Source organism: Stegostoma tigrinum, chromosome 1 (genome assembly GCF_030684315.1).
Source record: "Stegostoma tigrinum isolate sSteTig4 chromosome 1, sSteTig4.hap1, whole genome shotgun sequence".
NCBI classification, from domain to species: Eukaryota; Metazoa; Chordata; class Chondrichthyes; order Orectolobiformes; family Stegostomatidae; genus Stegostoma; species Stegostoma tigrinum.
This window is the reverse complement of record NC_081354.1, coordinates 34,420,754-34,437,173: the sequence shown is the minus strand read 5'-3', so window position 1 is coordinate 34,437,173 and position 16,420 is coordinate 34,420,754. Positions and strand designations below refer to the sequence as shown.

Genomic DNA, 16,420 nt, shown 5'->3' with positions numbered 1-16,420 from the left:
TGCCTGGGACTGAGCAGATACCTGATTTTGAGCAATCTAAGAATGCCAAAGTTAATATGAGAGTCACTGTGGTATGAAGTGTGGTACTTAATTGTTCGATGGTAATGGATGTTTCTGTCTACAGAAGCAATCCCAGTCTTAAGAACAAAGAACAAAGAAAATTACAGCACAGGAACAGACCCTTCACCCCTCTAAGCCTGCACTGACATGCTGCCTGTCACAACCCTTCCAGGGACTGTATCCCTCTATCCCCATCCTATTCATATATTTGTCAAGATGGCCGTCTCCTACGAAGGGCAGGATTCTATCTGTGTATGGGGTAAGGCCATGGGTTAGGGTCATCTGTCTGTTCATACGGGCTCTCTCTGCTCTGTTATCAGCTGACTTTTCCTGTAATGAGCCAAAGAGGGCCAATGGGATTCTAGTGTGCATTTGAGGGAAAGTTTGTGAGATGTACCAAAGGACCAAAGATGCAGGGCAGAGGCCGTACAGGGTTAGAGGTGTAGAAGGTAGAATGAGTGCAAGTGAAGGAAGGTATTGCACTCAATAATAGAATGGCAGAGCATGAGCTTTGGTTGGGGGATGGATGCAGTAGCAGAGATAGTAAGTGTGAGGTTGCTGACTGAAGAGCGTGGCTCCTACTTTGGCAGAATGGAGAAGCTCGTGCTGACCACTTTTCTGCACTCTTGACAAAGGCACTGACCTGGGTGGCAACCTCAGTAAGGCTGGCAGGGTCTGGTGAAGTGTTGTCTTCTGGTCATCCTCTGAGAAGAGGATGCATCTTCTCTGGATCATCCTGTCCAGTGGGACATTCGCATCGCTTTTGGAGAATCACAGTGCTATATTTTGCTTCTCCAACGTGTCCAGATTCCATCTTTCACTAAGCAGTTCAGAATACCAGTATCTGTCAAAGTATATAATGACTATTTAAAGATGGCATAGGTATAAGGGATGAATACTAGAGTAGTTAATTTTTGACTGTGACCTCTACCTATGATAAAAGAAACCCATACCAGGTTCCATTAGTAAATAAGAAAATAAAATCTTAACTTAATCCATTTTATGCCATTTGTTAAAGATTATTAATTTCTAATGAAGAAAATTTAAACTGTATCCCCTCTTACATCCAAACATGCACACATTCATTCATAAATAGGAAGGACAAATGGAATAGAGAAACAGGTTTTTCTTTAGGAATATTATGTGAAAATATTGGCAAAAAGGACCATAAGGGGAAATGAATGATAATGGGAACTGCAGATGCTGGAGAATCCAAGATAACAAAGTGTGGAGCTGGATGAAGACAGCAGGCCAAGCAGCATCAGGGTCTAGGCCCGAAACGTCAGCTTTTGTGCTCGTGAGATGCTGCTTGGCCTGCTGTGTTCATCCAGCTCCACACTTTGTTATAAGGGGAAATGAGGTGACTTTCTCACAGTTTAAAAAAAAAATTGGCGATGATATCACATTGTTGTCAACCATAGCCATCAGTTATATCTGGCAAAGCTCAACTTGGTATCTGGCCCTGGCTTGAGGTAGAAATTTTTGTTTCTAGCTTGCAGAATCTTTGAGTGTTGTTGCTTTTCCACTCACCTGAGTGGGGGAAAGAGAAGAGACTTGCTTTCTTTCAGACAGTTGGAGGGCTGGGAGCACAACTCCGCTCGCAATTCTGTGTCTACTGCTCCTTAAAACCAAGCCACAAACTTTGCTGGGCAGTTTTCTATTTTGAAGTCCAGTGGTGCCTGGTACCAACTTGTCACATAAAGTTAATAAATCCAGTTTCTTCCAAAATTTACATATTCTTGTGTAGTGAATGAGCGAACACCACACACAGTTTAACTTTTGCTCTTAGTTATAAATAAAATTGTCTTTTACCTTCAACACAGCAGACCAAACTTTCATTTTCCAATATACATTTCAAATGAAGTCTGTCTGTCATACTAACTGAAGATCCAGCCATGTGGGTCCTGAGATTAGGACAAATGGGCAAGACTTCAGCTGAACTTTGATTTATTTGTGGGCCACTGGGGAGTTCTTCTCGGCCTCACAGGAAAAGTGAAAAAAAAACACTCAATTGAAACTTTGCTTTAACTGACTCTCTGGCCCCAATCTGCTTCCTTGTTAAGTTGTACTATTGGGAAACCCATTACAACTTGTAATGCAGGCTGCCAAGTACAAATTGCAATCTGGTCCCGGTGATTTCTTGGAACCTGTCATTTATATAGTTAAAAATGACACTATTAGATTTGGATAGATCTCAATGACAATCAGTCTGTTGCTGGCAGCGTTGGTGCAGATTGCCCAATCAGCTGGTTTCTGCTGGTGAAGGGATTTACAGAGTTAAAACCATCTGAAGAGTATTCAAAATCTTTAAACAGTGGCCCACTCTCAGGAGTAGAATGCTGCACGTGTAAAGACACAAGCACAGTACTTTCTTTGGCCCATAAAAGTCTGATTTAAAGCCAGGTTATAAAAATAAGATTGCAATTGACATTTGAGCTACTGGAATTGTACTTGTAATTATAAGCACCTTTAACCCTTTCATCAAAGAATGCTTGCATTATGAAAATAAAACTCTTCTTTAAAACCCTACATCAAAGTTGAAGTTTCTATTAAACATGTAATAATAAAAGAAAGAGCTAGTATTATCACATTGTGTATTAAATGCTTTATCATATTTTTTAGGATGGATGATTAATTATTCTGAAGTGCCATTCCTCAACTATGGGATCTGGTTTTTGGATGCTGGATGGCCTACTAAGCTCTTAATGAACAGAAAATTCACATTTCTAGTCAATAGTGTCATTATCCTTTACCCAACCCTGAAGAGAGAATTGGGACCTTTGCATATACAAATATTAGAACTAATGCCCTTTTGAAATTCTCTGCTTCATGGTCGATTTGTCCTGAGACTGAACATGAGTAAGCTAGATCTTAGGATCATATGGGACCTGCAAGAACAATATTAACTTCTTGCATTTATCTAATGGCTGTAGTGAAACATTCCCAAGGGCTTCAAGAGGAATTTTAGCAAAATCTGACACAGTACCATATAAAGCGCTATTAAGACAGATGGTCAAATCATCACTTGTAGGGTAAGGAATATCTGAAAGAAAGAAAGAGAAAATGAGAGGGAGAGTTCTTTGAGACAGAATTCTAGATTTATAGAATCTAAGTAACTGATGATATGGTTCCCAATAGTGCAGGGCTTAAAATTAGAAATGTGCAAATGGCCACTTGCCTCCCAACATTTCTGTCCCATGGGTCCCAGATCTGATATTTACTCATTGTCCATCCCAAAAGTTCTGTAGCCTTTGGCCAATGGTTTCATGAGCTGGGTCCAAAATATCCAGTAGGGTCATGCCAAAGCCCTTCACTGACAGCTCAGACCCAGCACGTTAACTCTGGGCGCTGGGAAAGCTCATAAATTAAACATGAGCAAGGAATCCTCCTGCTCATCACTATAGAATGTCTACCTTTAGTTGATGAATCAGTACTCCTCCATGTTCCTTCTTGGAGGAGACAATGGGGGTGGCAAGGACATGAAAAGTACTCTAGATGGAGGATTTCAATGTCCAGCACAAAGCATGGTTCAGCAGCAGCACTAGTGTTCAAGCTAGTTGGGTCTTAAGGGACACAGTTGCTAGATAGTGCCTGAGACAGGTAGTAAAGGGACCAACAAGAGGCAAAAACATGCTTGACCTTATTTTTACCAATCTGTCAGCTGTTGATACATCTCTCCATGACACTATCAATAAACGTGACCACTGCGCAGTCTTTGTGGAGACAAGGTCCTGCCTTCACATTGAGAATACTCTCCATTGTATTGTGAAGCATTATTGCTGTGCTAAATCGGACAAACTTCAAACAGATCTAGCTACTCAAAACTAGGCAACCATGAGGCACTGTCAACCAACAACAACAGCAGAATTGTACTCCTCCACAATCTGCAACCTTATGTCCCAGTGTATCGCCTACTCAACCTGAACCATCAAACCAGGGGATCAATGGAAAGTCCAGGAGGGCATAGCAGGAGCAGCACTGGGAAAAGCTTAAAAAATGAGGTGTCAGACAAGTGAAGTTACCAGACAGGACTACTTGCCAGACAGCACAAGCAGCAAGTGACAGACAGAGCTGAGTGATTCCACTCTATGCTTTGCAGTCCTGCCACATCCAGTCATGAATGGTAGTGGACAATTAAAAAACTCACTGGAGGTGAATACTCCACAAATATCCTCATCCTCAATGATAGGACAGCCCATCACATCAATCCAAAACTTGAGGCTGAAGCATTTGCTGCAATTTTCAGATGGAAGTATCGAGCGGTTGATCCATCTCAGCCTCCTCCAGTGGTCCCTAGCATTACAGATAACAGTCGTCGGACAATTTGATTCACTCCACATGATATGAAGAAAGAATAGCAAGAAATGATGAGCATTGATCTGTTGAATGGCAGTGAGTTTAGAGGATGTTACAGAAATAGGAAGGAGGAAGGCCATGCTGGAATTTGTAAACATGGCTGAAAGTTTTAAAATCAAGATTTTTCTTCAGTTGGAACCAATGTTATTGAGCCCCCGGGTTTGACAGGCGAATGGGACATGTGAGTTAAGACGTAGACAACCAAGTTTTGGATGATCTTAATGTTGCAGGGGGTTTGAGAGACAAATCAAGAATGCATTGTTAAACCTAAATGTAACACAGTCAAGGATGAGTTTCAGTGCCAGTGAGATAGGCTGAGTTGTTTTGAGGATGGAAATAGATTACCTTTCTTGTAACTCAAATACGTAATTGGAAACTTATTTATTGGAAACATGATACCAAGTGAACAGACTGGTTTGCCTCAGGTAAGGACAGGTTCAGTAGCTAGGGAATGGAGTTTCAGTAGAGATTGAAAACATTGGCTGCAAGCCCCACTATATTGAAGTCTAAAGCCCAATAACATGAGTGCCTTGGCCTATTTCTAGGGCAGAAAATTATATCTGCTTATTTGATACATAGGTATATTTAGCTGCATTTAGAATTTTAAAATTTTAAAATTAATAAATCAAAATAATTTGTCTGATATGTTCATCTGAAAATTTCAAGATATTTGTGTGATTATACTAGCAGGTGATAAATACCAATTGTATTATATACGCAGGCATGAGATTGACTCTGTTTTGCTTCTTTTTTAACCATTTAACCTGCTGACACATTAAATAACTTCTGGATGTATCACATCATCAATATTTTGATGTCATCTCATCATTTGGTTTGTAAGTACTAAAATTTGCAGCAACATAGAGATAACACATATCCGCAATTCTGGAGCCAACTCTGCAACACTTCAAGTTAATTTAGTTATTTTATAAGATGTGGTCCCTAGAGCATCGGAGGCTGAGGGGTGACCTTATAGAAATTAATACAATCATGAGGGGCATGGATAGGGTGAATATGCAAGATCTTTTTCCCAGGGTAGGGAAGTCCAAACCAGAGGCACAAGTTTAAGATGAGTGGGGTAAGATTTAAAAAGGGCCTCAGGGGCAGCTTTTTCATGTAGAAAGTGGTGGGCGTATGGAATGAGCTGCCAGAGGAAGTGGCGGAGGCCAATATAATTACAACATTTAAAAGGCATCTGGATGTGTGCATGAAAAGGAAGGGTTTAGAGGGTTATGGACCAAATGTTGGCAAATGGGATTAGATTAATTTAGGATATCTGGTCATCATGGACGAGTTGGACCGAAGGATCTGTTTCCATGATGTGCATCTCAACGACTCTATCATGAAACCAAAACTGTTTAGATTTGTGCACAGTGGGTATATTGGCATCCACTTTATCACAAGTTGTTGATATACCAAAACGTAGTGATCAATGTGCACTCCGATACCTATAATCAACCAAGTCAGATTAGATTTAGGAGCATTCCTCTTCTACAATTGCAATCTGATTATTCTTTTCATGCTTTTTAGGTGCCCTGCTAAGTATATTTTATCTACAGTCATTTATCATTAAACTTTTAAATAAGAAATTTTTGAATCAACCTGTAAAATTGTTGTTGTCCAGCATTTTGATGGGTATTGGACTGCATTGAGTGCAATAGGTTTCAGATGAAGTGATCTTTATCACAACTGTAAAATCAGTTTGAACCTGTTGGGAATTCAGGGATTCTAAGCAGGGATTCCTGCAGTACTGCAGAATGAACCTTTACACCAAGAATGTACAGTGAAAAAAAAATCACTCACAGATTTGATTTTAGGGGGTGCTGAAATCCCCATTCACTTCTGGTTAAAAATAATGTCAGAGATGACAGAGCGCACTCACAATGTGACAATTTAAACATGGGAGCGAGTTAATTGTTTTAAGGCAAGATCTATGCACAATCCTTGGGAAGCAGTCCTACCTGAGAGAATTGCCAGGCAATCGAATAGCAGGCAGCTCTGCAGTCTAACCAGCAGCAGTTTGAGTGCTGGTAATTGTCGGGACTGTAGCTACCTCGCCGTACTGAGTACCCCAGCTAAAACTAGCATTGGGCAACTAGGCCAAGGAGGTGGTGAGGAGGACAGTGCCAGAGAGGAAGTGGTGAGGGATTGTGTTGAAGAGGACAAGAAGAGGGTCAGAGGGATCGTTTTTGCAATATTACCCTGGTTGATCCAGAAGACCCATGAAGGAGGCTTACCTCTAACCTGACATGAGACTGTGCAGTTAAGGTTGAGAGTCTTCCTGAATGGAAAGTATTGGTCTGCCCATGCTTTGGGTAAAATACCACGGGCAGTCGGGAGGATGTAGCCTTTTGGTTGGCCACGTATGGACTTCAAAAGGACCAAGCCATCCAACATCCTTCCCACAGGCCAGTGACGTTTCAGAAGGGTGGCTAGGTGGTCAAGGCCCACCTGTTTCAAATACACTAATAGGGCCTGTGTAAAATCCAACCTCTTTTTTTCCCTTTGCTCTCTGAAACCAAGCAAATTACACATAGAATATTTTCTACTGATTTAATTGGTAACGAATGCCTCAGCATAATTAATAGACAAAATAGAATGAGTAGGCGACTAAGTAATTTTATTCGTTGAAAAGCTTTTAGAATGAATATGCTTCCAGTTGATACCATGGCAACATTAACTGAATCAACTCAGCAATAAGAAGACAGAATAAGGCAAAGAGAAAAATAGAATTTGTGAAAAATATTGTTGATAACATCTTCTATGCTAATGGCATGCTGACCTTCATAACAAGAGGGTATGAGTATAGGAGCAAAGAGGTCCTTCTGCAGCTGTACAGGGCCCTGGTGACACCGCACCTGGAGTATTGTGTGCAGTTTTGGTCTCCAAATTTGAGGAAGGACATTCTGGCTATCGAGGGAGTGCAGCGTAGGTTCACGAGGTCAATTCCCGGAATGGCGGGACTATCATATGTTGAAAGATTGGAGCGACTGGGCTTGTATACACTTGAGTTTATGAAGATGAGAGGGGATCTGATTGAGACGTATAAGATTATTAAGGGATTGGACAATCTGGAGGCAGGAAGTACGTTTCCATTAATGGGTGAGTCCAGAACCAGAGGACACAGTTTAAAAATAAGAGGTAGGCCATTTAGAACAGAGTTGAGGAGAAACTACTTCACCCAGAGAGTGGTGGATATATGGAATGCTCTGCCCCAGAAGGCAGTGGAGGCCAAGTGTCTGGATAGTTTCAAGAAAGAGATGGATAGAGCTCTTAAAGATAGTGGAATCAAGGGTTATGGGGATATGGCAGGAACAGGATAGTGATTGTGGATGATCAGCCATGATCATAATGAATGGTGGTGCTGGCTCAAAGGGCCGAATGGCCTACTCCCGCACCTATTGTCTATTGTCTATTTTCTATCACTTTACTGATAGTCAAAAGTGGACTGATGAGATGGTAATTGCTGAGCTAGATATGTCCTGTTTTTGTCTGTACAGGACATACCTGGGCAATTTTCCACATTGTTGGGTAAATGCTAATTTTGCAGTTGTCCTGGAACAACTTGGCTAAGGGTGTGGAAAGCTCTGGAGCACCTGTATTTAGGACTATTGCTGGAATGTTGTCAGGTCCAGTCAAGGTAGAGTCAATATTGTCCTATTGGATCATGTGTTTGCTCTCTCATAAGAGAGAGATGACTAGTGGCAGTTTAGCCTGAGGGCCACCATGCCTCAGGCAATGGGGGAGGCCTTCATGGTAACCTCAGCTGGTACAGGAGTTGAGCCCATGCTGTTGGCATTACTCTGCATCAAAAATAAGCCATCCAGCCAATGGATTAACCAATAACTGACTTCCTCTGTTCATGTTTGACTTAGAGCAAGGAGATTTCATGAGTTAATGTTGAATACTCCATGGCCAACTTCTTCCTGATAGTTTATTGCTATTGCTAGAGAGATGGGCAGACACTGGGATGGTGATGGCTTTGTCTGTGATATTATTTATAAGATATCATTCCATGAGTATGACTATGTCAGGTTGCTGCTTGGCTGGTCTTGGAGACAGCTCTCCCCGTTTTGGCAGTAACCGCATCTGACAGCCAGGAGGACTCCCAGGGAAAATGGAGGTTTTGTTTCTGGTGCCTTAGTCAGTGTTAGGGGGAGCTACCCAGTTTAATTCCCTTCTTTGGGATTTGTCGCAGTTGAAACAACCAAATGGCTTGCTAGGCCATTCAGAGGGCCATTAATAATCAATCAATCTTATACTTGTGGGTCTGGAATCCCAAGTATAGGAAAACAAATGCATTTTTAAGGACAAGGATATCAGACTTCTACTTATTGAACCCAGAACTTTGTACATGTTACTGGGTCACTAGTCTCCTGACAACACCACTCAGCAGTGTCTTTGATTCTTCATCATAATTCAGAGAAGTGGCAGACGTTAATTTGGTGGACATTGTACAGTTCACCTACAGAATGTCAGCTGCTGCTGTGGCTGACATGTGAGTTAGAGTTGAGGGACAATGATGAGCCATTAGTGGCTAGGACTTGTTAATGGAATCTCAGATTCCACAGAACAAACATTTCAGAAATAATTAACGTTTTTTTGAGTGACTATTAACTGGTGTCATGAAGTATTACTCTTCAAAGAGCACAAAATTTAGAAATATTTATTAGAGTTTGCATTAAGGCTGGAAATGTTATCTCATTATTTCAGTATTGAAAGGAAGCCTATGCTCATTTCAAATGGCTTCCAGGGCTGCATATTAAAGAAAGGGGATTCAGTGGGTGGAGGGGAGATTTTGAAGCTGGTGAAGTCCACATTGATACCATTGGGCTGCAGGGTTCCCAAGTGGAATATGAGTTGCTGTCCACAACCAGCCCAGCTCTTCCCCTCCACCCACTGCATCCCAAAACCAGTCCAGCCTGTCTCTGTCTCCCTAACCTGTTCTTCCTCTCACCCATCCCTTCCTCCTACCCCAAGCCGCACCTCCATCTCCTACCTACTAACCTCATCCCACCTCCTTGACCTGAAAAGTCTTCCCTGGACTGACCTATCCCCTCCCTACCTCCCCACCTATACTCTCCTCTCCACCTATCTTCTTTTCTCTCCATCTTCGGTCCGCCTCCCCCTCTCTCCCTATTTTATTCCCGAACCCTCACCCCATCCCCCTCTCTGATGAAGGGTCTAGGCCTGAAACATCAGCTTTTGTGCTCCTGAGATGCTGCTGGGCCTGCTGTGTTCATCCAGCCTCACATTTTATTATCCTGGATTCTCCAGCATCTGCAGTTCCCATTATCACTGATAATAATGCTAAATTTTGGTCCCAAACATGTTTAAGCTGAATATAGCCTCAATTTTCCTGTGAATGTAAGTTTATGGCCTATGCTTCTAATGGCTTTACCTGAATGCGCTACTGCTGGCGTGGACAGAAAAGGCAGCTAACATGGGACAATTGCCTTGGGCAGACCTGCCAAGGTTTTTGATTTGGAATCAATCCCCATTCAAGCAGAACTCCTGAAAACTCAATTCTTATGGAGTCAACACAGTGCCTGGAAGCTGTACAGTGTCTCTCCCGTGTGGTTCTCTTTGTTGAATTCTCAAACAGCTGACTGTCCAGGACCGGACAAAGAAAGCCCAATCAAGGACACTCAAGCTCTGCTTGAAGCATGGCAATATTGACATTAACAACTGGGAGGAACTTCCTCGGAACTATTCAAAATGGTGAAAATTAATCCATTCAGCAGCACTATGTTTTGAGTCACAGCCCCCTTAGGATAAGGCAGAGTGGCAGGTGAGAAGGAAAGTAAAGGAAACAATTCCAGAACTCTAGAACTCACTTGTGCCTAATGACTTGAAGAATGGGAACCACCTTGCCCAGCCACATGAAGACCCAATAAGAAACTTGTAACCCTGAGTAGATGTCATCTTTAAATAGAGGAACAGTTCATGATCAAAATGCTTTCCGTTTCAGTTTCAACTGCTTAAATAGCTTAAAACAGACTTATAAAGGCAGGTGCTGTTTCCTGCAGTATAGTTATTGGTAGCTTTGATTATTGTCTATCACATTGAGTTCTCAGTCCTCATCCCTATCCTGTTGAGGACCAGTGTGTTTGTTTTCAGTCTTCACTGGATTACATGTCCACTTTGCCAACATGCCCTTGACACCCATTCGCTGCGGCTCTGATCAGACAGACAAAATGGAAAAGGTAGGAGTGGGACTGACTCGGGGTGTTGTAGACTATACTTGAAGGTACCTTTAAAGGGTGAGGTATGGATAATAGTGATCAGGAAAGGATTTTGTTTTGGAAGATAAGGCAATAGAATTAGTGTGGCTGAAGGGAAAAAATTGAGGATCTGGAAACACTAGCATAAATAGTTTATAGGCTCGCTAACAATAGCTATCCAACAGTTCCTTGAAAGTAAAGGACTTGAGTATTGTTGAAGAAGGAGACACAGCATCAAAGCTTTTGATAACCTTGGCGTTTTGATGTTCTTGCATCTGTTTTTTTTCTCTTTATTTTTTCATGTGATGTGGGCATTGCTGGTTAGTTCTTCAGTTCAACTTGTAATCCTGGACTCTTGGCCAATGGACTGGGGGCATGAGTTTGAATCCCATCATGGCAGATGCAGAAATTAGAATTTAATAAACTCCTGGAATTAAAAGCTGGATTAATGGTGACCATGTAAAAACCCTACCCAATTCAGGAAAATATTTTACATTTCCCATTATAATGTCAGCAGAAGATCACTTACCTTATTTTTACTGGAGATCAGGTATTGTTTGTAGAAATTCTACCTGATCCCTGTGATAATTGGACCATGAAAAGTGCAATCCAAGTGTTAGGGATTGTAGGTTAAACTAAATTTAGCATTAAAATTCAATATTCAAATCGCTGGAGAAACTCAGCAGGCCTTGCGGCCTCTACGGATTGGGAAACAGAATTATTATTTCTTGTTCAATATGACCTTGTTCAAAATTTAAGTATGATCTAGCTTTCTAAATTTCTGGCAAAACTTCTAAATACTTGAAACTGCTTTAGTTCTTTGAGCTTCATTGCTTATCCCAGGCAGTGAACCTAAATGCTCAGAAATAAAACTGAATGTTTATAAATTATCTTCACAGGCTTAGTGCTCAGTTTTTAAGATTTTTGTTTAAATGCTTGATATTTGGTGATAAAACTTGTTCAGTAATTTGTCTAATATTGGAAAAACATGTTGCTTGAAAATTGTAAATCCGATTCAGCACTGAAAGGGTTACAACAAATGAATACACTGGTGTCCAAGACTGTGGCTCTCTGCTGTGTGTGTTAAGCTGTAGACAAGATTTTGTCTGGAAAGGGAAAAAAAAGCTGGTTCATTGTTGCTTGTTTCCCAGTGTCATCTCTTAGCGTTGCCATGGCAGACTCTGTATATCCTTTCAGCACTGTGTTATTGGCCTCTGGAAGGAAGTGGCCCATTCCAGGCTGCTATTTTTGTAAAATCTTACATAACACAATCTATAAGAACTTCCCCATCTCCGTTTATCACACAAAAGGGAGATTTAATTTAATGACTTCCAAATCTTTGATTATGTGATACCAGGCGACTTCCACTTGTCTCTATTTGCAATTGCAACACAGTAACAACATTCTCATTTCAGAAGTACACTGCTATTTGATGACCCTTCGGAGGCCTGGTAATATTTATCAGTATTCAAAAGGAGATCTTTAGATGCAATCTTTAAATGTTGCTGTGCAAGAGCATTGACTGACTGAATGTCCCCGTAGACAAACAACTACTGCCTTAAGAGACATTTCCTCCAGACCCGAGTTCAGTATAATAAACAGCTTTAAAAGGGAGAATTGGTAACATTTCCTTCCTTCTTTCGTCTGCGAGTGTGCTCATGGTAAAATTTAACTGCAATAAGTTTGGTGGGATGTCAAAATGAAAACAAACTGATGGATAACAAAGTGTAGAGCTGGATGACCACAGCAGGCCAAGTAGCATCTTAGGAGCACAAAAGCTGACGTTTCGGGCCTAGACTCTTCATCAGAAATGGGGGAGGGGGAGAGGGTTCTGAAATAAATAGGGAGAGAGAGGGAGGCAGGTCGAAGATGGGTAGAGGAGAAGATAGGTGGAGAGGAGACGGACAAGTTAAAGAAGCGGGGATGGAGCCAGTAGAGGTGAGTGTAGGTGGGGAGGTAGGGAGGGGACAGGTCAGTCTGGGGAGGACGGACAGGTCAAGGGGGCGGGATGAGGTTAGTCGGAACAAAATTGGGTTGCGGCTTGAGGTGGGAGGAGGGGATAGGTGACAGGAAGAACAGGTTAGGGAGGCGGGAACGAGCTGGGCTGGTTTTGGGATGCAGTGGGGAGAGGGGAGATTTTGAAGCTTGTGAAATCCAGATTGAGACCGTTGGGCTGCAGTGTTCCCAAGCAGACTATGAGTTGCTGTTCCTGCAACCCATGGGTGGCATCGTTGTGGCACTGCAGGAGGTCCAAGATGGACATGTTGTCTAAGGAATGGGAGAGGGAGTTGAAATGGTTCGCGATGGGGAGGTGCAGTTGTTTATTGCGAACAGAGCGTAGGTGTTCTGTACAGCAGTCCCCAAGCCTCCGCTTGGTTTCCCCAAAGTAGAGGAAGCCACACCGAGTGCAGCGGATGCAGCATACCACATTGGCAGATGTGCAGGTGAACATCTGCTTGATGTGGAAAGTTATCCTGGGGCCTGGGATGGGGGTGAGGGAGGTAGTGTGTGGGCAGGTATAGCACTTCCTGCGGTTGCAGGGGAAAGAGCCGGGTGTGGTGGGGTTGGAGGAGAGTGTGGAGCAAACAAGGGGGTCACAGAGAGAGTGATCCCTCCGGAGAGCAGACATGGGTGGGGATGGAAAAATGTCTTTGGTGGTGGGGTCAGATTGTAGGTGGTGGAAGTGTTGGAGGATGATGCGTTGGATCCGGAGGTTTGTGGGGTGGTATGTGAGAATGAGGGGGATTCTCTTTTGTTTGTTATTGCGGGGAGGGAGGTGTGAGGGACGACTTGCGGGAAATGCAGGAGACACCGTTGAGGGCCTTCTCGACTTTAGTGAAAGGAGTGAAAATGTAAACCTCAAATTTCAAATTGAGTGTGATCATGGTACCCATCAGATCTCAAGCTAGGCGGAAAGCCTGATTAGAATAAAAGCTGCTTTTGAACTCTTCATATTGGACTCAGACAATAAATACCATGGTATCTATTGGAATTGTTCCAGCAACCAGTCTTTATGAGAAAATGACTCATTTATTTCATATAAGATAACAAGGTGTAGAGCTGGATGAACACAGCAGGCCAAGCAGCATCAGAGGAGCTGTAAGGCTCATATTTCAGGCCTAGACCCTTCTTCAGAAAATTTATTTCATAATATAGGATTTGTTGTTTTGTTACCAGCCTAGTGAATCATCCTTGCAGAACACGAAATGCAATTGTTCCACAAAATTGCTTGAAAAATAAAGGTAGTCTGAGAGATAATTTGCATAATTTTTTCTTTTGCGGCGGGAAAGTTGCGGTCCTTGTGCTCCTAAGATGCTGCTTGGCCTGCAGTGTTCATCCAGCTCTACACTTTGTTATTGCAGATTCTCCAGCATCTGCATTTCCCATTATCTCTGATACAAATTGATGGAAGTTATTTTGTAAAGTGCTTGCTCTACACCCTAATTAGGACCGCAATTTATATAGTGAGCTTCTCTGTAACTTACGCTGTATTTATAGTTGCGTCTGAGTTCCACAATATGGTCTAAGCTTGGTTCAAAATGGAAACAAGAATAAAAATGACCATCAGAAAAGCAGTCAGAGGTATTGTTCTCAATATCAGGGATTGCAGATTGTTAGAGAATTGTTGTCCCTTATGAAAAGTGGTTAGTAAGTTTTTGAGTTTCATGTCTTGCCAGGCACTGCATTGTACTAATGTTTGGAAATGCATATCACAATAATATTGCACTGCTTATATGTAGTACACCATACACCTTCTCTGGCTGGCCTCCTTCCTTGGCAACAAAGGTAATAACAGACCAGAAGTGACCTTGAAATTATAAGGTATCTGGTATTAATATGTGCATGTTTAACAATCTGTTACGAAATTCTTTCCCTGTTATGTTAGTGAAGCAGTAACCTTTAAAAATAAATGGGCAAATCCTGCATGGATTCCCCTGATTCCAACCACCTACCAATAAAATTAATACAAATACACTTGTAGAGCCTACACCCTAATATGCACAGACCTATGTTGTATTGTGGAAAGCACCTTATTTGTTTAATTTTAAGAAAAGAAACTCATCAGCATTTATTAAAACAAACCTCTAGAGGACTTTAGTGAAAGGAGTGAAAAAGTAAACCTCATTGTTCAAATTGAGTGTGGTCATGGTACCCATCAGATCTCAAGCTAGGCGGAAAGCCTGATTAGAATAAAAGCTGCTTGCGAACTCTTCATATTGGACTCAGACAATAAATACCATGGTATCTATTGGAATTGTTCCAGCAACCAGTCTTTACGAGGAAATGACTCATTTATTTCATATAAGATAACAAGGTGTAGAGCTGGATGAACACAGCAGGCCAAGCAGCATCAGAGGAGCTGTAAGGCTGATATTTCAGGCCTAGACCCTTCTTCAGAAAATTTATTTCAAAATATAGGATTTGTTGTTTTGTTATAAGCCTAGTGAATCATCTTTGCAGAACACGAAATGCAATTGTCCCACAAAATTGCTTGAAAAATAAAGGTAGTCTGAGAGATAATTTGCATAATGTTTTCTTTCTTTATAAGACTCGCTCTTTATTAGCTTCTCACCATCAGCCACACATTCTCCTCCAGACAGATGTTAAGCTAAAATAAATTATTCCTCACACCAATCCAACTTTACTCCTGGTAGCAATAATCAGTCATTTTGGATAGTGAGAGATTTCATTTATCCTCATAAAATAAAGTCTCTATTCCCAACGGCCTGGCCTAAAACTCAGACTATTGAATTTAAATGATAATTTGTAGTTCTGAAACTCAACCTCATGACCTGATTGGGAATTGAACATGCAGAATCCAAAGCTTAACAACATTTTTACGGAAAAAAACTTGTTCTGTTGTAGTTGAAAGCTGGTGTGTAAATCAAGGAGAAAACATGAATTCAAATATCTCATGTTTTATAACTGCACAACTTTAGATCTCAATTTTTGTCATGTGATGCTGGTTAAATCCCCTACCCCACATGTTATGTCCAGTTTGTTTTGCTCTTAGCAAAGGAGACCATTTTCTCCTTTTCAACACTGACCATTTAGCCCTATTTTATATCTCTAACTCTCCTTTAAACCCATTAGCACTCCCTTTGTCTTTTGCTCTGGGACCTTCACCACAAGTTCCACTCAGTTCCCCTACCCCCTCTATCAACAGCACAAAACCACAATTTTTCTCTCTGTCAGTTCTGAAGAAGTTTCATATCGGACTCAAAATATTAAATCTGTCTCGAGCTCCACAGATTCTGCACATTTGCTGAATTACTCCAAAATTTTCCATTTATAATTTGGATTTCTGGCATCTACAGGATTATGCTTTTATTTGAATGGTTAGCCTAATTTTTTTAGGGTGTACATGCTATGTGTGAACAATAGTTTGCATAATTTTAGATTTTGCACTCAGATTATAAAGTAATCACTCATCACGTTACACTAAGAAATTAAGAAGGCACAAAAAGTACTTAGTGTGAGATCAGGATAATATTTGGTTAACTATTTGTATACAAGTGCTAGGATATTTTAATATTCGCTTACTAACATGAAGCATGTGACAATATGAAATGTCTGGTTATTACCTTCATTATAGCATGAGGTTTAGGAAAGGACCAGTTTCAGGGATTGAATGCCTACTCTTTTTTGTTCTTCTTAAATTTTTTTAGCTTAATACATGAATGATAGACTGGCACAAAATGAATGTTTCATGATTACTGATCAGAGATAATGGGAACTGCAGATGCTGGAGAATCCGAGATAACAAAGTGTGGAGCTGG

At 41.3% G+C, this 16,420-nt stretch overlaps 1 long non-coding RNA gene across 1 annotated transcript in view; it reads right to left on the bottom strand.

Moving 5' to 3' along the window:
* Window positions 1–16,420, bottom strand: part of LOC132210541 (uncharacterized) — a 162,081-nt gene that overhangs the window by 56,834 nt on the left and 88,827 nt on the right. Inside the window, exon 2 of the long non-coding RNA XR_009446679.1 lies at window positions 704–904. This is a non-coding gene — a long non-coding RNA (uncharacterized LOC132210541). The remainder of the gene's footprint in view (window positions 1–703; window positions 905–16,420) is intronic.